We start from the raw sequence: 21,580 nt of genomic DNA, 5'->3' as shown, positions 1-21,580 counted from the left end.
ACACTTTATTGTCTGCCTGCACTGCACTTCCTTTGTAGTTGTTACACTTCATTCAGAGTCAAATCAGGTTTAATATCACCAAGATACGTTGTAAAATTTGTTGTCTTTGTAGCAGCAGTACAATGAAATACATAATAACAGAAAAATGTGAATTACTCTAAATTAAATAATTAGTGCAAAAATAGAAATGAAAAGAATAGTGAGGTAGTGTTCATAGTTTCAATGTCCATTCAGGAATTGGACAGTAGAGGGGAAGAAGCTGTTCCTGAGTAATTGAGTGTGTGCCTTCAGGCTTCTGTACCTCCTACCTGATGGTAACAATGAGAAGAAGGCATGTCCTGGGTGGTGGGGGCCCTTAATGATAGATGCAGCCTTTTTCAGCCACCACTCCTTGAAGATATCCTGGATACTCTGGAGGCTAGTGCTCATGATGGAGCAGGCTAATTTTACAGCTCTCTGTAGCTTACCTCGATCCTGTGCAGTAGCCAAACCACACCCCCTCCCCATATCAGACGGAGGTTTTGTTTATTTCTTCAAGGTTATTGCTTTACATTGTTCTTGCTTAATGCACCGTGTAAAGATTTAGTTGTATGGACAGTATGCAAGACAAGCTACTCACTGTATCTCAGTACATGTGACAATAATAAACCAATTTCAATCAGATGGACTGTTCACTTATCTCTTCAATGTCGTGAGGCCCTGCTAGTGATGGTGAATGGTACGGAGAGGCTGTTTCTTATTTTACTGCATCTCAGCTTTGTGTACCACAAGTTAAAAATGTGTTAACCTGCAACTTTGAAACAATAATCAGAATCAGGCTTATTTTCACTGACATGCGTCATGAAATTTGTTGTTTTGCAGCAGTAGTACAGCGCAGAAGGACGGCACGGAAAGCACAATGCTTTGCAGGACAGATGACTTGGGTTTGACTCCCGCTGCTGCCTGCAAGGAGCATCACGTTCTCCCTGTGACCATGTGGGTTTCTTTGGTGCTTTGGTTTCCTTCCACAATCCAAAACCTACCGGATGGTAGGTTAATTGGTCATTGTAAATAGTCCCATTATTAGGTTAAATCTGGGGATTGCTGGGAGGCGTGGTTCAAAGGACTGGGAGTGCCTGTTCCGCACTGTATCTCACTAAATTAATAAAATGACTATATGTTGCAGTAATACCCACACGTGTGGTTTGTGTCTACGAGTATATATATAGTGAAAAAGAAATCTCCCACTTGGAAAGTTTGGCCTATGGAATATGAATCAAGTTTGCTATTGATAGACATATTTTGAAAAAAAATATCCTTAGGGAACTACTTGATGTGTCTAATTGTTTAGATGAAAACTTCTCAAGTGCTCTCTTTATAGTTTGAGTTTACTGTACCAGTCAGTGTTCCCTTTAAGATGTGTGGCCGTGCAGTAGCTGAAATGCTCCAGCGCCCATAGCCTTTGTTGCCACGCAGCTGGAATGTTCTTTTCTATAATGTTTTATTAAAGTGCCGTGCAGTTTTCAGGCCGTGTGAAAATTTCCTGCTCAGAGCAACGGTTGGAGCGTGTAGCTGGAAAAGAAACAGAGAGGACGTCGTTGACAGTGACCAGCACAGCGTGGCGTGTGCGCTCACACCCGTGTGCAGTGAGTGTGTGCACATTTCCTTGTGCAGAGCTACTGTGTGCGTGTGTTCGTATCCCCGTGAGCCGAGAGCACGTCCGTACAGCGAGTGGCGACCCACACCGATCCCCTGGTCACGTGCCTGCCCGCTGAACCCTGACCGCTGACGTCACGGCAGCAATGGCGCCGCCCCGCCACTTCCTGCGGCGGCCCATTGTTCTGGGGGTGGATGGAGGCGGCGGGGCCCGGCCGGGCCTGGAGTGCCCGAGGCCGGTCAGTGACGGCAGGGCGGCCCGCTGTGGCAGCGGCAGGCTGGTGGGTGAGTGACTTAGTGGGGCCGGGGCGCCGCTCAGTGCTTCATTAAAGGAGGGAGGCAGGGACCTGTGGGACCCGGGGGAAGGTACTCATCCCTTAAACCCAACCCTCAACCCCCTTCACTCTTCAGTCCCCATCCCCAACACTCAACACCCACTCATTCTGAAATCCTCACTCCTCCTCCCATTCCACCCTGTCCACTTTCGTCCCCCTCCATCTCCTTTCTCCCTGGTCACCCTCCTCTACTGATTCTCTCTCCTTGATTCCCCTCTCCCTGATCCCTCTGATTCCCATCACTGATCCCTCCCAATTCCACCTCCTCGCTCTGATTCTCCTTCAGATCCCCAGATTCCCCCACTCGGAACTCCCCCAGATTCCTCCACTCTGAAACCCCAGATTCTCCCACTCTGATCCCCCCAGATTTCCCACTCTGATTCCCTCCCCAGATTTCCCACTCCGATTCCCTCCCCAGATTCCCCGCTCTGATCCCTCCCCAGATTTCCCGCTGTGATCCCCCAGATTTCCCACTCTGATCCCCTCCCCAGATTTCCCACTCTGATCCCCTCCCCAGATTTCCCACTCTGATTTCTCCCATTGTGATTTCACCACTCTCTGATTGCCCCCTCTGATCCCCCCGATCCTCCTTCTCTGAACCCCCACCTCTGATTCCCCTCTCTCTGATACCCTCTCTGAACCCCCTCTCTGATTCCGCTCTGTCTGATCCGCCCCTCTCTGATTTCCCCCCGATTCTCCCCTTCTCTGATTCCTCCCTCTGATTTCTTCCCCTCTCTGCTCCCTCTCTGATTCACCGCCACCTCTTTGATCTCCCCCCCCCCACCCTCCTATGATCTCCCCTCAGCCCCACTCCCTCCCTCCGTCTGCCCCGGGGTGTGACATGGCGATTATGATGCCGCCGCCGTCGCCGCCGTCCGGCAAGTAATCCCGCTGCCATCAATGAGTGCAGATTTATCTCAGTGACTTCAACTTTCAGTCCGGTGGAAAATCCAGATTTGCGCCTCGACGTGCTCCCCCTCCCCTGGGCAAGGAACGTAAGGCAAAGCTCCCTTTCTTCCCCCTCCCTCCCTCCCTCCCTCCCTCGGGTGTCGTTGCGCCGATCCCATCTCGGCGGATTGGATGAAGTGTTGCCTGTCTGTCGTGTTGCTCTCATGATGGCTCCTGCGCTCGCGTCGCATGGTCTTTTTGTTGTTGTTGTTGCCGCTTTTCAAACGGTGAATTTGTTTAAATCGCAACGCGCGTGTAAATCGTAGCTGCTTTTACTCGTGTCGGATCCTCCGCGGGCAAAACCAGGTTGGACAGGTCAGAAGCGAGTGTTTTTTTCTGTAAACTTTGTGTGTGTGTGTGTGTGTGTGTGTGTGTGGTGGTGAGGTATGGGATCTTGGTGGCTTCATCGCTACAAAAGGGTTCCCCATGTGTGTACAACGTGTGAACTGTCCCACGCTACCTTTTCGGCATTGTTTCTGGGCGATGGAAGTTGTGATTTATGACGCCAGTGTACCATCCTTTGAATTTTCTGCCGTAATCGTTGACAGATGTAGATATTTTTTTTCCCTTTGCGTTCTGCTTTTCGTGGACTTGGTGGAATGGCTGCGCCCACTGATCTGGTTTAAAAAAAGAGCAGGTGGCTGTAACCCGCCACCTTTGAGGGTGAAATGTGCCTTGGAGGGTACGTTCTCTTTTTTTTTAGCATTGAATGGTGTTCTTTTGCAATTTGCCAACATATTCCACATCGAGGTCCGTGGTTATATCAGAGGTGCAAGTTCTGAAAGTGCAAAATGTCAGGGAGAAACTATGCATACTGATCACCTTGCTGTGGAATTCCTGAATGCGCTGAGCTTTTTGTTTGCAAATTATTCAAGATTATTTAATGTCATTTCCAGTACACAAGTGTATAGGAGAACTAAATAATTGTTACAGCACAAAAAGAAACACGATAAGATAAAGAATACAATAATTTAAATACATAAACTAGCTTATATTCATTGACTGTATGTCCATGAAGTGACGCTAGGCACAGGAGTGGCTGTACATAAGGTGACTGACAGGAAACGATAAAGTAGTGGTGGTTGGGGATGTGGTGGGGTGGGTTTGTGGGTGGAGGTGTTTTCCTTACTGCTTGGGGAAAGCAACTGTTTTTGAGTCTGGTGGTCCTGGTGTGGATACTACGTAGCCTCCTCCCTGATGGGAGTGGGACTCACAGTCCATGAGCAGGGTGGGTGGGATCATATTTAACTGGCTCTTTTCCAGCACCTTTCTGTATACGTATATGTCCTTTGATAGCAGGTAGGCATTATGAAGGTGCGTTTTTCTGGTCTTTGGGGAGCAGACATGAGAAATATAACCACAAGCGAAAATGCTATAGGAACTCAGCGTGTCAGGCAGCATCTGTGGAGAAAAATGGACAGTTGCCAATTTGCGTAGACTGAAAGACATAGGGATGATAAATATGGGGAGAAAGGATCAGGCGAGATAGATGGATCCAGATGGGGAGGGGGTAATGACAGGCAGATGGAGGAGGGGCTGGAAATGTTGACTGTCCATTTCCCTCCAGAGATGGTGCCTGACCCACTGATTGCCTCCAGTTTTTTGTTTAGAAGCAGGTATTGGTTTTGCCACATGGACCAGTGAAGAAGCTTGTCTTGTGTAATGTTTATACAAATCAGATTGAGCATCTCCATCAGGACCCAGGTCCTGGCCTGAAACGTCGACTGTTTATTCCCTTCCATAGACGCTGCCTGACCTTCTGAGTTCTTCCAGAATCTTGTGTGTGTTGTTCTGGATTTTGAGCATCTGTGCAGAATCTGTTGCATCCTTTCCAGCTTGACAATGTCTCTCCTGTAACAAGGTGACCAAGTTACAATGAATCTTCAAAGAAAAAAAATCACTTGATTTGGCCACAAATGGAATTTAGAGTCCAGTTCTCAGCCCTACGTTTTAAGAGAGATGTAAAATCTTTGGAGAGGGCATGTGCAAGTGACTTTAAGGAATGTAGATCTGCTGGAAATATTGCATTGATTACTTGGGATGGATGAGACTGTGAGAAACTTTGATTAAAGTAGTTAAAATTATGGAGCGATACACAAAGGTTGAAGGAAACTGTTCCATTTGGCATGGGAGCTGGTGTCAAGAACGTGCGGACCTTGAATGTGATTGGCAAAGAAACCAAATGTAAGACAGTGGAGAGTTGATTGTCTGAAGGCAGATTTTAATTGTAACAAAGAACATACTGTGGAGTGGTAGAGCAGAGTACAGGCCCTTCAGCCCATGATGTGGTGCCGATTTTTTTCTTAATCCACCCCAGGATCAATCTAACGCTTCGCTCCTGCATATCCCTCCGTTTTCTTTCAGTGAGATTCAGATTCATTTATTTATCACACGTACATCGAAACACGCAGTGAAATGTGTTATTTGTGTTAACGACCAGCGCAACCTAACAATGTGATGTGGCCAGCCTGCAAGTGCTGCATGTTCTGGCGCCAACGTAACATGCTTATCTAAGAGTTTCTTAAATGTCCCTAATGTATTTGCCTCTACACCACCCCAGTGGTGTGTTCCACGCACCCACCACTCTGTGTAATAAGAATCTACCTCTGACCCCCCCCCCCAATAGTTTCATCCAGTCATCTTAAAATGATACCCTTTCTGTATTAGCCATTTCCACCCTGGGGAAAGGTCACTGGCTGTTCACTGTATCAATGCCTCTTATCATCTTATATATTCTAGCAACATTCAAAGGAGAGCTGTGTAAATATCTGAAAGGGAAGTGGGACTACCTGGATTGTATTTGAATGGAACTGCTATATATTCTTTGCTGCTCTAGCCTTTTTTTGATCCTTTGATCCCGTTCTAAAAGGCCTCCATCATTCTCTTCTCCTTTTATCCCAAAATAAGCCCCGTTAGTAGCAGTTAGTGCGATGCTGTTGCAGCTTGGGGCGTTTCAGAGTTCAGTTCTGGTACCGTTCTGTAAGGAAGTCTCTGTACGTCCTCCCTGTGGAAAGCATGGGGTTTCCCTGGGTGCTCCGGTTTCCTCCCACAGTCCAAAGGCGTACCAGTTAGATTAATTGGTCATTGTAAGTTGTCCCATGGTCACATTAGGGTTAATTGGGGTCATGGATTTGCTGGGACGGGGTGACTCGACGTACTGGAAGGGCCAACTCCGAGCTCTATGGTTAAATAAAGATACCAGTGGGTGAGAAATAGTTATACTTCACGTCAAAAACGCATCAGACTGCCACCTCCCACACTCAGTTTCCATAAGACCGTAAGATCTAGGAGCAGAATTAGGCCTTTTGGCCCCTCTGTTCACACTGGCTCCTCGTAATCAATGCCTCCATGTTACAACCCTTTCTACAGGACCTTGTGCTTCTTTCCACCTACTGAATACCGATCCAGCATCGCTGTCCTCCAACTTTCACCGTAATCAATCCTGAACATACTGGCCACTCTTAATAATAATAACTTATTGATAGATCACTTTTCCTACAGACATTGTCATTCAAATTGCTTTACAATGGGCTAAAGTGCAAACATGAAAATAAAAGACAAGATATAAATAACATGAAAATAAAAGACAAAATATAATTAACTTGAAAATAAAGGCAAAAAGCAAGGTTAAATAAGTAGGTTTTAAGCTGGTGTTTAAAAGTGTCAACTGAGTCTGCAACCCTTCTAGTTTTAGATATTGAAATTCCACAGTTTAGGAGTGTAGTTCAAAAAAAGCTGCCCTGACAAGTATCTTTTAGGGAGATAGTTTAAATTGACTGAAGAATTCCCGAGAACTTGAGCAGGATTGTGAAACAAAAGCAATTCTGTGATGTACTTCAGTTTCTGAACATTCAATGCTTTAAAAACAAGCAAGAAACTTTAAGATCAATTCTAAAAGATACAGAATCTTCAGCTGACAAGGCCTCAGGCTCAGGTCTTTTGCATGCTTCTTTGACAATACAGGTTCACTCTAGGATTTTCCTGGGTTCTGTTCCAGTTAACTGCCCGTAACCTGAACCGTTCTTGTCAGAAATCAAGCCAGTCAAAGTTCCTACATGGTAGATTCATCCCACTGGTATATGTGTGGGCTGTTCGGAAGTCAGAGTTATACAGCCACCCAAACAGGCCTGTTGGTTCAGCAGATCTATGTGGACCAAGGTGTCCCATCCAAACTTGTCCCATTTGCCCATGTTTGGCCCATAACCTTCTAAACTTTTCCTTTTTGTGTACCTGCCTCAGTCTTTTAGAAGTTGGTATTGTACCCAACTCAACCACTTCCTCTGGCAGTTGATTCCACATAGATACCACCCTTTGTATTTAACAAAAGTTACCCCTCAAGTTCCTATTTAATCTTTCCCCTCTTCTTTAAACCTGTGCCATCTAATTGTTGATATCCCATCTTGAGGAAAATATTATATATTCACCTTGTCTACGCCGCTCATAATGTTATACACCTCTATAAAATCATCTCTCAGTCTCCTACGCGGTAAGCAGTAAAGTCCTCACCTGTCTAACTGCTCTCGGTAACTCAGTCCCTCTTGTCCCGGCAACATCCTTGCAATTCTTTTCTTCAGTTAGTAACGCCTTTCCTATTAGCAGAGAGACCAAAACTGAGCACAGTACCTCTCCAGGTTTTTCTACCTAATGCCCTGACTTAATGAAGGTGGGGAGGACCTGGACCCTTATTCCTCCTTTCATGAATTCTGAAGCACACTGAGTGCTTTTGTCACATTATACAAATGAACAAGCTTGTCACTGTCTAAATGCACAAAGATACAAAATTATTCTAATAAGCCTGTGATACACAGTGAATTTCAGTTAATTGGGACACATCGGGAGCAGGACATTTTGGTCCAATTAGGCAGTTTCCTCAATCAGCCAGAGTTTCGTGGAAATAGTTAAAAAGGTATAAAAAGATAAACTACTGTTTAACCGAGCAATAGATTATGTATTTAATTTAAATACAGAACAAATTAGAATACTATCAATATTACTACAGTACTATAAAACTGTGTATAGTTATCGATAGAGCAACTCATCCAGTGTATGCAGCTGTGTTCTTTTGATTGACTGGAAATGAATAAAATCAGAGACAATACCTAATACAGGTAATGGACTGCCTTCATACAATGCTATTGGCAATTGCATCCTCTGCATTTTCATTGTAACTTTCAAGATGACTGTCAATAGCTTCAAATTCTTTGTAGTTTCTAACTCTTTGAAGTAGTGAAATTGTTTAATTTTCACTCCTGGCCATTTCTGGTATCTCCAAATCTGAATGCTGGAAACCGCAGTCAGCAAAATAGTCCTGAATTGTCTTACTGCTTATCTCTGGACAACTACCAGTGACAAAAATCACTTCTTTTTGAATACAAGCACATGCAGCTGACACTACTTAAAAACTGCTCGAAGCACAGTGTAGTGTCTAACGTGCAGATGTGGACTCAACTGACACTAGTTAGAAACTGACAGCAATCTCCTACCCCAAATAAACAACATTATATCCCAAACAAATGAAGGGAGTCCTGGCTATATTCTCAATTAGTTTTTGTTTTTTAAGAGTTGTCCCATATGTGGCCGCCCTGATTAACCGGTGACCCAATTAACCGGATTCACTGTATTGCTAAATAGTCCCTTTCATTTCAAAATTCTTTCCTCACAATGCAATTACATAACATAGTTTCTTTTATTTGTTATAGTCCTTGCAGACAATACAAAAAACATCACCTGCACATTTCTTTCAGTTGCTCTTCTTAAAGCAGCACCAACTTTGATAACTGACACCCACACAACTGGCTTTTTAAAATTCTATTCAGTTGCAGATGAATTCCTTTTTTTTTGTTTTTGCCATTTAATATGTGAGAACATCACCTTGTACTCCAGCAGTAGCCACCTTATTAGGTAAACCTGCTTGTTAATACACATATCTAATCAGCCGATCATGCAGCAATCCCATGCATTAAAGCATGCAGACATGATCAAGAGGTTCATTTGTTGTTCAGTCCAATCATCAGAATGGGGACGAAATGTGAGCTCAGTGACTGACTGTGGAATGGTTATTGGTGCCAGATGGGGTGGTTTGAGAATCTCAGAAACTGTTGATTTCCTGGGATTTTCATGTACAGCAGGCGCTATAGACGCTACAGAGAATTGCGCAAGGGGAAAAAAAAATCAAGTGACTGGCATTTCTGTGGGCGAAAGCACCTTGTTAATGAGATTGGTCAGAGGAAAGTTGCCAGACTGTTTCAAGCTGACAGGAGGGTGACAGTAATTTAAATAGCCATGCGTTACGACTGTGGTGTGCAAAAGAGCATCTCTGAATGCACAACATGTCGAACCTGGAAGTGGTTGGGCTACAGCAGCAGAAGACCATGGACATACACTCAGTGGCCACTTTATTAGGTACAGGTGATACTTAGTAAAGTGGCCACCGAGTACATGGCAGTCAGTTTTCACTGGGATTCTACGTTAACAGAGTAGAATCGGAGTTGTGGCTCAGCTCTGGCTTCCACTCAGAAGGTTAACAGTTTGAAATCCATCTTTAGAGACTTCAGCTTGGGACTTCAGTGTATTAGAATTTGACGGTGGCACAGTAGCCAAGCAGTTAGCGTAACACTAACTGATTAGGGTTCAATTCCCGCCACTGTCTGTAAGGAGCTTGTACGTTCTTCCCGTGACCATGTAGGTTCCCTCTGGGTGCTCTGGTTTCCTCCCTTATTCCAAAGATGTATGGGTCAGTGTTAGTGAGTCGTGGGCATACCATGTTGGCACCAGACATCCTCAGACTGTGTTGGTCATTGGCACAAGTGATGCATTTCACTGTATGTTTTGATGGCAAATAAGGAGAATCTGTAATCTTTTCACCAGATTACTGCTCAGATTGGAGAGTAATAGCTATAAGCTGATATTGGATGAAGTTGTTTTCTCTGCAGTGTCTGTGGCTGAAGGGGGAACTGGTAGAAGTGTATAAAGCTATGGGAGACTCGGATAAGGTAGATCATCTTTTGCCCAGGGTGGAGACGCCAAATACTAGAAGGCATAAGTTTAAGGTGAGAGGGGAGAGTTTAAAGAAGATTTGAGGCAAGTTTTCTTTCCCCCACACGGTTCCTGGAACATGCTACCTTATCAGATGGGGTGTTAAGCTTACCTACTGTCTTGAATATAGACAAAAGAACCGATGAATCTCTTTTGCAAATGATCGGGAATTATTCTAAAGATTAAAGATTAGATTAATTTGTCATGTCCAGTGAAATGTGACGTTTTTTGTCAATGACGAATACAGTCTGAGGAAGTGCTGGAAACGGCCCGCAAGGGTCGCCATGCTTCCAGTACCAACGTAGCATGCCCACAATTTATTAATCCTAACCCTTACGTATTTAGAACGTAGGAAGAAACTGCAGCACCCAGAGAAAATGAACATGGTCACAGAGACAGTGCACGAACTGTCCTTACAGATTGTGGCAGGAATTCTCAAATTCCTCACAGTTCCTAATTCTCACTCGGCATCACTGAGAAACAATTCTCGGACCACTGTGCCACTGTGTGTAGGACCTTGCTGCGTATGAAAATGCTGTCACATTGCTCATAGAAAAGGCACCCCCAGAGCTTCTGAAGGACTTTATACCGAATTTCATTGATTCTGTTATGATTATTATTCTATTACTGGACTTAGTATGCCTGAAGAACGTGAATCTCAGGGTAGTATATCGTGACATATATGTGCTCTGATAATAAATTTACTTTGACTCCATCGCTAGCACATCTTCCTTTCTGTTAAATGCATGCAATATTTTAATTAGCCCTGAGTAATTTATTTATTTATGGAGATACAACATGAAACAGGCCCTTCTGGCCCTTCGAGCCACAGTAACCAGCAATCCCGCGATTTAATTCAACCCTAATCACGGGACAATTTACAACAACCAATTAACCTATTAATGGGTGCGTCTTTGGACTGGGAGGAGACCCACGTGGTCACTGGGAGAACTGTCAGGCAGTGGTGGGAATTGAATCTGAGTCACTGGTACTGTAAAGTATTGTGCTGGCCACTAGGCTGCCTTGCCATCCCCGTTGTTCACAGCGACCTAGGAAAATCCCAAGGTGGTGGGTTCGGAGAATTTAGTGACCATTGCAGTGATAAGGCTGCTGGTCGCTCCTTTCTCCTTTGGAGCAACGACTCCAACTACTTACATGTAGGTGTTAGGTGGGATTGAGTTTGACTGGGTACTGATGGCCTTCCTTTTCATGTCACTTCCTTCACTCTGCTTCCTTGAGTTCACTTTTTTCTAAAAATTTAGTGATTATTAAAGATTAGCTTTATTTGACAGGTGTGTCAGGGCCATAGGTAACACCCAGTGTACACCAGGTTATTGAGCATTGATGGGATTGAGGGTAGAGGGTTTGAATCTGAGGCCCTTTGTATGATTTCATTCCTTGTTAGTCCTTGGATTGTTGTGGTGTATCTCAAGTTTCTAGTTTGAATGATGGTGCCTCTCGTTTTCTGATCTTGAAATTGCATCAAGATGTTGGTTCTCGAATACATCTCTGTGACATGTTAGGAGTGCTGGCCGGCTTTTCTGCAGCATGTTATGCTTTTTGTTTTGATGTTAGAACTCTGCAGCCTCTGGCGAATTCTAGTGCGGCAGTGAGTGAATAGCTGGAGTGTTTTGATGGCTTAGAATTACCAATAAATTGCACCACTCTTCGGAGAAAAACTCTGCAATATTAAAATGACAGTTCACTGGAGGGCATCAAGAACTACACTGTGGAATAAAAACTGGAGGAGATTGAATGGGCATTTAGAGAAGGGTAACAGAGGATGCAGATGGACAGAGATGGACACATTGGAGTAGGAGATCAGGAAGGTAATGTTGGAATACTAGGAGATATTGAATCTGTTGAAAATAGCAGAGAATAATAAGAGGTGCTGAATTTTGAACAAACTATAGAGCGTAGGGCACTGCATACTCTATAGTTTTAGCAGTTTTGACTGATAGTCTATATTGGTGGCTTTCATATTTTATAAAATTTTTTTGGGTCTCCCCTCAGTCTCCACCGTTCCAGAGAAAACAATCAGAGTTTGTTCAATAATCCTCCACTATAAGGGCATAGGATGCTACTTAAGGGTCGCCGACTGTACATTTTCCTCCTCAGATGCTGTCTGATCCACTGAGTTCCTCCGGAAGCTGGTTTTTGTCTCCAGATTCTAACATCTGCAGGAGGAGAAAAAACACTAGAGATTCTCTGGATGCTGGAGGTCCAGAGCAACACACACAGAATGATGGTGGAACTCAGCCAGTCAGGCAGCATCTATGGAGAGGGATAAACAGTCCGCGTTTTGGGCTGAGACCCTTCCTCAGGAGCGGATGAAAGTCTTGGCCCGAAATGTCTGCTGTTTATTCCCCTCCGTTTATGCTGCCTGACCTGCTGAGTTCCTCCAGCATTTTGTGTGATGAGAGAGATATAGAATGAAATATGACGTGTTTGAAGAACTATTTCAAGAGAAAATGAAGATCCTGCCTTTTTGTGGGGCCTTCATAAACCAGAATGATGTCCAAAAATGCTGCTGCTTGATGGGAGTGGGGTGGGAGTCATTTTCTATCATAGAGCACTGGAGGTATTCAGCAAGTACCTCTAGCTCTTTGTTGTTCCAGGTTTCAGCATCTACAGTCTCTTGTGTCTCCTTAGTCATTTTCACACTGTGGCTTCAGCATTAAAGGTGCTTATTTAAGACTGTAAGATATAGGAGCAGAATTAGGCCATTTGGCCCATCGAGTCTGCTCTGCCATTTCATCATGGCTGATCCAATTTTCCTCTCAGCCCTTTAATGTTGAGATATGAATTAGATGGTCAATCTTAACCACACTAGGAGACGTATATCCATTTGAGCAGGAAGATAGTACATCAGTTCAACCCATTCCGTGTTGAATTGCTAATCTGTGTAAGGATTGAGCTAACGGTTCTCCATTTGGGTGACGAGGGGCTAAAGATTGCCTCTGACTTCCAGGGGAATTGAACTCTCTAAAGTCAATAGGATTTATTTGGTAAACTTGGTTAAGCCTCTGGATCAGTATCAGATTTAATATCACTGAAGGGGAAGAATTTTGAAAATGAAAGGGAAGTCTTTGTTACGACTTTTTTTTCTGCAGGTGGTTTAAGCAGTCAGCAACAACTTAATTAATGTAAACACAGGAGATTCTGCAGATGCTGGAAATCCAGAGCACCACACACAAAATGCTGGAGGAAGTCAGCAGGCCGGGCAGCATCTATGGAAATGAATAAACAGTCGATGATTCGGGCCAGGACCCTTCATCAGGACTGGAAAGGAAGAAGGAAGATGCCAGAATAGGAAGCTGGGGTAGGGGAAGGAGTACAAGCTAGTAGGTGATAGGTGAAGCTGGGTGGGTGGGGGAGGGGGGTGAAGTAAGAAGCTGGGAAGTGATAGGTAAAGGGATGGAGAAGAAGGAATCTTTCCCGTTTCTTCTCTCTGGCATGAGTAGAGTGTTTACTTTCTTGGTTGGTACACTCTGTAATAGAATTGTAAGGTGTTTTTTACTAGGGGGATTGTCACTGATTACAAATAGGAAACTCACTCACTTCAACACCGAACTGATTCCGTTTTCAAGGGCACTACTACTCATGTTCTCAACAGTATTTCAGAATCAGGTTTAATATCACTGGCATATGTTGTGAAATTTGTTGTTATGTGGCAGCAGTACATTGCAACAAACTGTAAATTACAGTAAGAAGTGTGTGTGTGTATATGTTAAATTATTAAATAAGTCATGCAAAAGCAGAAATAAAAAAGTTCTGAGGTAGTGTTCACGGGTTCAATGTCCATTCGGAAATCTGATGGCGGAAGGGAAGGAGCTGTTCCTGAATCACTGAGTGCGTGCCTTCAGGCTCCTGCAACTCTTTCCTGATGGTAGCAATGAGAAGAGGGCACGTTCTGGGTGGTGGGGGTCCTTTATGATGGACGCAGCCTTTTTGAGGCACTGCTCCTTGAAGGTGTCCTGGATACTGGATTATTTATTGTTTAGTTTGTGTTTGCACAATTTGTTGTCTTTTACACATTGGTTATTTGTCTATCTCTTTTTCATTGATTCTATAGTGCTTCTTTGTATCTACTATGAATGCCCGCAAGAAAATGAATCTCAGGATTGTGTGCATACTTTGTTAATGAATTTACTTCGATTTGATATGACTTCTCCAAGCAGGTTTGAAGGGATGGTGGGCTGGCACAAAGTATTTTTCCTTTTGTGAAAAGAAAGCGAACTGAAACTATAAACGCACCCTGCTTGCCCTTCCAACAGAGTCAGCCTCTGCTGTTGTTCTGAGACATGACTAAACTGCAAGACCTCACTCGATTAGCTTTGACTGCTCACGCCCCTCCTTCCACCCCTGCTGTTTCCTGCTTTAGTAAAGAAACAGGACAAAGTGGTTGAAAGATGAAGGGAATAACTTGTGGAGATGGGGGGGGGGGGAGTGCTTTCTTTTTAAGGAAAATTCCTGCAGATAAACCTACTGAACATTTGTTTCTCCTTTAAAACAAAAAGCTAATCACACTGTTCTTTGACAACTGAATTTTTAAAAAAATGGAATGTTTTCTTTTGAGATGTAAACTAAAGAAAGAGTCCCATCTGAAATTAATATTTATTCTGTCTGTCAGCTTCTCTCCCCTCCATACCTCCCCCCCCCCCCGGCCTTTTATGCTATTGATTTCCCCCTAGGCCTCTTTCTTTTAACCATTGCTGATGGTTGCTGAAGTTGACCACTCGCTCTTCTAGCGATGGGCTTTTCTTTTCAAAATAACAGCAGCCTTCAATACTGGCGCATTTCTTTCTATGTGTGGCCCAGTTCATCCCACAGCCAGCAGCCGCTTTTCTAAATGAACCTGTGGTGCAGAGAATAAACTGATCGACGCAGCAATAAAGCAGGAGCAGTAACGTTCACTGAAAATGGCAGCAGCACTCAGATGCGTGCATGGATGGAAAGAAAATCAGGGAAGCGGTGATTTGCATCGGGAAGACGTGTATGCAGCTGCCTGTCCACTCAGGGTGGAGAATCGAGCTTCAGTGGGATCGCTCCGAGGTTGGCTTAAGCAAGGATTTATGCTGGAATCCTGAACAACTACAGCAGGACATCATCTCCGAAGTAAAATAAATAGCAGAAAAAGCTGGATTCACAGCAGGTTAGGCTGCATTCCTGATGTAAATATGGGCTACTCTGCAGTCATAGACATCAACTCAATTATAACTTCAGAGGGAATTTAGGGTTTTTTTTCCTGAGATGGTTCATTTGCTGTTTAAAGTGTTGATGCCCATGTCTCCTATTCGTTAAAACAATGCACCGAAATATTCTTTTGAAGATAATGATCTTAGTTCTCTTGATTATGCCTCTGATGTGTGCATTTTCAATGTATCTGTGCTTGTGTTTTGTAAGGCGAAGAGTGGTGAATGCTGAGGTACGGCCCATCTGATTCCCACACGAGGGTTCCACATTTGTCTTCTGTTCTCCCTTTTGTTTCCTTGAAGCCAGCATGTCCTTCTATTCTGAAATTTGTTTGCAAATCTAACTCCACTTGTTCAGCGTCAAAATCAACGTGACAGTGTATAAGAAATTGTTCTTAATATTTTTCTAGCCTGTGTTAAGAGAAATGTGGGCCCTCTGTGTGTGTTTGTGGCTGGGGTTGAAGTTTTGTGTATTCTGACAGTCTCCTTTGCTGCACGATTTTGATGCGGAATGAAATATTTCATTTTCTTGAAAACCAACTTTGGCAAACTTGAAACGTCCTTTAACTTTGGTAGTTTTTCCCCACTATTCAGCTAAAAGTTTGACAACCATTAGTGTTTTCTGGTCACTTTCTTCACTTGAAAGAACTGATAAGGCTTTGTTATTGATCAAAAGTAAATAGTCATGAATAAAGCGATTGTACCACGCCTTTTTAAAAGTTTCTTCTCCCAGGCAGTTAATCTGATCACCACTTTTAGTTAGTCGCCCTCTTTCTACAACCCGTCACTACTCTGCACTGTAAACACTTTAAATCACTTCTTATAATGCTGTGTACACTGTCACACACAGGTTTCCTTTTACAGTCATAGTCATACTTTATTGATCCCGGGGGAAATTGGTTTTCGTTACAGTTGCACCATAAATAATTAAATATAAATAAAACCATAAATAGTTAAATAGTAATATGTAAATTATGCCAGGAAATAAGTCCAGGACCAGCCTATTGGCTCAGGGTGTCTGACCCTCCAAGGGAGGAGTTGTAAAGTTTGATGGCCACAGGCAGGAATGACTTCCTATGACGCTCTGTGTTGCATCTTGGTGGAATGAGTCTCTGGCTGAATGTACTCCTGTGCCCAACCAGTACATTATGTAGTGGATGGGAGACATTGTCCAAGATGGCATGCAACTTGGACAGCATCCTCTTTTCAGACACCACCATCAGAGAGTCCAGTTCCATCCCCACAACATTACTGGCCTTACGAATGAGTTTGTTGATTCTGTTGGTGTCTGCTACCCTCAGCCTGCTGCCCCAGCACACAACAGCAAACATGATTGCACTGGCCACCACAGACACATAGAACATCCTCAGCATCGTCTGGCAGATGATAAAGGACCTCAGTCTCCTCAGGAAATAGAGACGGCTCTGACCCTTCTTGTAGACAGCCTCAGTGTTCTTTGACCAGTTCTGTTTATTGTCAATTCGTATCCCCAGGTATTTGTAATCCTCCACCATGTCCACACTGACCCCCTGGATGGAAACAGGGGCCACCGGTACCTTAGCTCTCCTCAGGTCTACCACCAGCTCCTTAGTCTTTTTCACATTAAGCTGCAGATAATTCTGCTCACACCATTGTCAGACACGACGGTCAATCACCAACATTTGGTAGTATATGTTACCAAATGCTACCCTGAGGTTCAATTTTCTTGCAGGTGTTCACAGTAAAACAAAGAAATAGAAATAGAATAATTGGGTGCCACGGACATTATCACAGCTCAGGGTATCGGAGTTTGTAGTTTAATTCCAGTCTCATCTGTGAAGAGTCTGTATGTGCTCCCTTTGGAATGCTTGGTTTTCCTCTGGGTGCTCTGGTTTCCTCCCACAGTCCAAAGACTTACTGGTTGGTAGGTTAATTGGTGGTTGTAAATTGTCCGGTGTTTGGGCTAGGATTAAATCAGGGGCAGCACGGGGGCCGGAGAGGTCTATTCTGCACAGTATCTCGATTAAGTATATAGAATCAGTGAAAAAGACTGACAAGCAATCAATGTGCAAACACAAAAATCAATTAATAAATAAATGAATAACTTCATAATATTGAGAACATGAGTTGTAGAGTCCTTGATAGTCGTGTTCAGTGACCAGTTCAGAGTTGTGGTGAGTGAAGTTATCCCCTCTGGTTCAGGAGCCTGAAGGTTGTAAGGTAATAACTGTTCCTGAACCGGTGGTGTGGGAGCTGAGGCTCTGGTACCTCTTTCCCAATGAGAAGAGAGCATGGCGTGGATAGTGGGGGTTGTTGATGGTAGATGCTGCTTTCTTGTGGCAGTCCTTTAACTTCAGTGTTGTTTTATATAATTCTGTATTCTGAGGCTAAGGGCGTGCTCCAGCTGCTCTAGGCTTTGTGTCACTTTTGTTCTGAATGCTGTTGCTTACTTTTATTGTTTGCACAATTTGTGTTTTTTTCCTCTCTCTCTCTGCTCATTGGGTGGTTGTTAGTCTTTTTTAAAAGGATTTTGTCAGGTTTTGTGGCTGCCTGTAAGGAAATGAAACTCAAGGTTGTATTATTCATACTTTGATAATAAATGTACTTTGAACTTTGAAGTTGTATATTGTTTTTGTTGCATGTTGCACCTTGACCAACATACCATAACAAACTTCTGGTCCACGTAAATATATATGGTGAATAAAGCTGACCCTTCATCCTTGATCGACACTTGAAATATCTGGGTTTGAGGTCATTGATGTGGAGTTGTCATTTTGAACAGAATCAGATCTGGAGTGAGTGCTGTGATCAGCTTGATATCGTTCCAGAGATTGAAAAGAGCCAGCAGACACTTACAGGATTAAGGGCGTGCTAAACCTACCTTTCGAAATAGTTTCAAATGGTGGGTTCCCCTAAGGGATTGTTGCAGTCAGACATTCAGAAAAGAAAGAGCTGCCTTAAATTGACTAGCGTGTAAAATCCAATGCACTAATTATTATTTTTGAACTGTTTGGGTAGCTGACAGATGACACATTAAGAAAATCCTGCAGCCATAACCATATGTGCTATTGAAATAAGATGGCACGTCAGCTTATTCTCACCTTTCATGAATGGACTATTAACACATTCTGAGGCCTTTGTTGTGTGACTATCCGTCGTTAAATGGCTGATTAATGGGGCAGTCCACCGGACAAAGGGTGCAAGGTCACTTCAGATCACTGGGGGGTATGTGCTGCAGCTGGGCAGCAGAGAGAAAAAACAACCGCACTTGTGTATAACCAGAACAGCTTTTTCTTATCAGGAGATTTAGTGGTTGAGGAATGAGTGAAGGCAAATCCTGCACATGAGCTGAACTCTCTGTGGTATTGGTCCTCTCAGGCTAGTAGTTCTTGACGTGAAACATACTAGTTAGAACTAAACGCTTTTTAAAAAAAAACTGGTGTGGCTTATTTTGCATTAGATTTGGTTCACATTTTTCCACCTATATGCAACTTGAAAAGAAGATTTAAATGAGATCCACGTTTTTTTGTGTGTGTTTCGTTGAGCGCACAATAGACTCATTATCTTTGCTGTCTGACCCAGAGACGAGATTTTGTGAGCCGTGAACCTGTGAATTGCGGTGAATGTAAAAGCAACTGTTAAAGTGACATTTGGAGCTCCTGGCAGCTATTTAATTCTGCGCGATGCTTGAAGGCTGACCAAGAAAACACGGTGAAACTTGTCGCATTGGATGCACAAGGCAAGTGACATTGACAAGTTATCCAGAACTGTTTCAATTCTCACTGGGGATATTCAAGTCTGGCGCTGGCTATGTTTATTGACCACACTTTCTATGTTCGTTTTGTTGAAACTACCTTACTATATTAATGGAATGGAGCCTGATGCTGAGTGTAAATAGCTGCCTTATCGTTCGTTCAAAGATCAAAGTACCTTTATGTTGCCAAATCCTATCCTGAGATTCGTTTTCTTGCAGGCATTCACAAAAAATACAATAGAATCAATGAAACACTGCACACAGAGACTGACAAAACAACCAATATGCAAAAGAAGACAAATTGAGCAATTACAAAAGAAAAGATAAATAAAATAACACCGAGAACATGAGTTGCAGAGTCCTTGAAATGAGTCCACAGGTTGTGTTCGGTGTTGTGGTGGGCGAAGTTGTCCCACTGGTTCAGGAGCCTGATGGTTGAGGGATAGTAGTTGCTCAGGTCAGGGCGTTGGGGCAGGAGGAGAGGGATGGGCCAGTGGGTTCCAGCTCGCTGTTCCCTAGGGTTTACTCATCTCTGTGGTGAACTGAGGCGGTGGCCTGTAACCACCAGGCTCCTGAAAAGGCTGCGGTGATGACTGGCTTCGTGTCCGAGAGCTCACTTTCATGTTTGCTTACTTTTATTGGTTGCACAATTTGTTTTTTTCACTGCACATTGGATGTTTGACGTTTATTTTCCTGTTGGTTTTCTTTGTCTTGTGGCAGCCTGTAAGGAGACGAATCCCAAGTTTGTATATAGTATACAGATTTTGAACTTACAACTTTGAATTGTTTCTGAAGCTAGTGCTGTGGGAGCTAAGCCTCCTCCTATACCTCCTTCCTGATGGCAGCAGCATGCAGTTCTCACTGTAAATGTGCTCAATTGTGGTGGGGAGAGCTTGGCCTGTGATGGACTGGGCTGTATCCACCATTGGAGGAGTCCCTGAGAATGGAACATGAGGAAATGTCTTACCATGCACGGTTGAAATTCCTGTTTTATACAGACTGCATTATTCAAAGGCTATGGACCAAGTAAAGGGGATGAGTATAGTTGGGTTCTGAATGATCAACATGAACAGGATGGTCTGAAGGAGTCTTATTCAATGTTTGACACAAAAAAAAACGTGAAGCCATTTCACCCATGGTCCACTGTCCTCTCCTGTCAGATTCCTCTTTCTTCAGAAGAGATTCTACAGATACTGGAAATCCAGAGCAGGGCATAGAAGGCTGGCTGAACTCAGAAGGTCAGGCAGCATCTACGCAGCTTCACCAGACTTGGTCCTGAAAGGTCTTGGTCTGAAAGGTGGAATTCATTGCCACATGTGGCTGTGGAGGCCAAGTCATTGGTTATGTTTAAGGCAGAGGTTGATAGATTCTTGATTAGTCAGGGCATGAAGGGATATGGGGAGAAGGGAAGGCGGGCAATTGGGGCTGAGAGGGAAATGGATCAGCCATGATGGAATGGTGGAGCAGATTCGATGGGCCAAATGGCCTCATTCTGCTCCAATGTCTTATGGTCTTATCCTGAATTGTTGACTGTTTACTCACCTCCATAGATGCTGCTTAACCTGCTGAGTTCTTCAGCCCTTTAACTCTTCCACCTATCCCCTTCCAACTTCATATTTCAGCACCCCCCCTCCCTTACCAATCCACCTTCCCCCTTCACCGGGCTTCACATAATTTGCTACCTTGTACTTCTTTCTCTCTCCTTCTTATTCTGGCTTCTGCCCCCTTTGATTCTACTCCCAATGAAGGGTTGAGCCCAAAGTGTCAGCTTTTTATTCCTCTCCATAGATGCTGCCTGACCTGCCGAGTTCTTCTTGCAGTTTGTGTGTGTTGAAGATTTCCAGCATCTGCAGAATCTCTCGTTTATGGGTGGGGAGAAGGCAGGGTTAACAAATTAATTTTGGCAGAACTCCCACTAGTCTCTTTGTCAGCAGTCGTGTACAAATCATTTGCACATGGTTGCAAAGAAAATCCACTCTTCAAAAATTATATATTAAAATTCTTTTTGACAGTTTAACTGTTGCAGAATTTCTTGGCATTTAATTGTAAATTGCTTCTTGATGAGCTCTAGTACAAAGGTCACAATCCTAATGAGTCTGGGCCAGCTACGATAATACCGTGCCCGCCACGGGGCACAGAACAAACATTGCTCTTAAAAAAAAACAAATTTATACGTGTTCTTGAACTTCAACAGAAAAGTTCAGGCTTTCTGTGCAAATGTTATAAACATGAAGTACAGATTCTTGGTAATTGGATCACTGCAATTTACTGACAGATTTTGAAAGTTCAAAGTAAATTGATTATCAAAGTTCATATATGTCATCATATACAACCCTGAGATTCATTTCCTTGTGGGCAATCAGAGTAAATCTAAGAAACACAATAGAATCAATGAAAGACTGTGCCCAACAGGATGGACAAACAACCAGAGTGCAGAAGACAACAAACTGCAAATACAAAAGACAAGAAATAGTTATAAATAAATATCAAGAGCATGAGATGAAGAATCCATGGTTTAGTGATGGGGCAAGTGGTGTTTAGTGACGTTATCCCCACTGGTTCAAGAGCCTGATGGTTGAGGGATAATAGCTGTTCCTGAACCTGGTGGTGTGAGTCCGGAGGCTCCTTCCTGTACCTTCTTCCTGATGGTAATAGCGAGAAGGGAGCATGTCTTGAATGGTGGGGGTCCTTGACGATGG

General features: G+C 43.6%; 1 protein-coding gene across 4 annotated transcripts in view; it reads left to right on the top strand.

Moving 5' to 3' along the window:
- The first annotated feature begins 1,774 nt into the window (after positions 1-1,774).
- LOC140210090 (ubiquitin carboxyl-terminal hydrolase 49-like) overlaps positions 1,775-21,580 on the top strand; it is a 98,575-nt gene continuing 78,769 nt past the window's right edge. For 2 of the 4 annotated variants that reach the window (XM_072278902.1, XM_072278899.1), the window contains exon 1: positions 1,775-1,920. The gene's annotated coding sequence lies outside the window, so the exon portion shown is untranslated. Of the gene's footprint in view, positions 1,921-3,064; positions 3,234-21,580 lie in introns of those variants that run through there. The other 2 variants (XM_072278900.1, XM_072278901.1) reach the window with 2 other exon arrangements.

This window comes from Mobula birostris, chromosome 14 (assembly GCF_030028105.1).
Source record: "Mobula birostris isolate sMobBir1 chromosome 14, sMobBir1.hap1, whole genome shotgun sequence".
In the NCBI taxonomy this organism is placed as follows: domain Eukaryota; kingdom Metazoa; phylum Chordata; class Chondrichthyes; order Myliobatiformes; family Myliobatidae; genus Mobula; species Mobula birostris.
The sequence above is the reverse complement of the archived record's forward strand: the minus strand, read 5'-3'. Positions and strand labels throughout refer to the sequence as shown.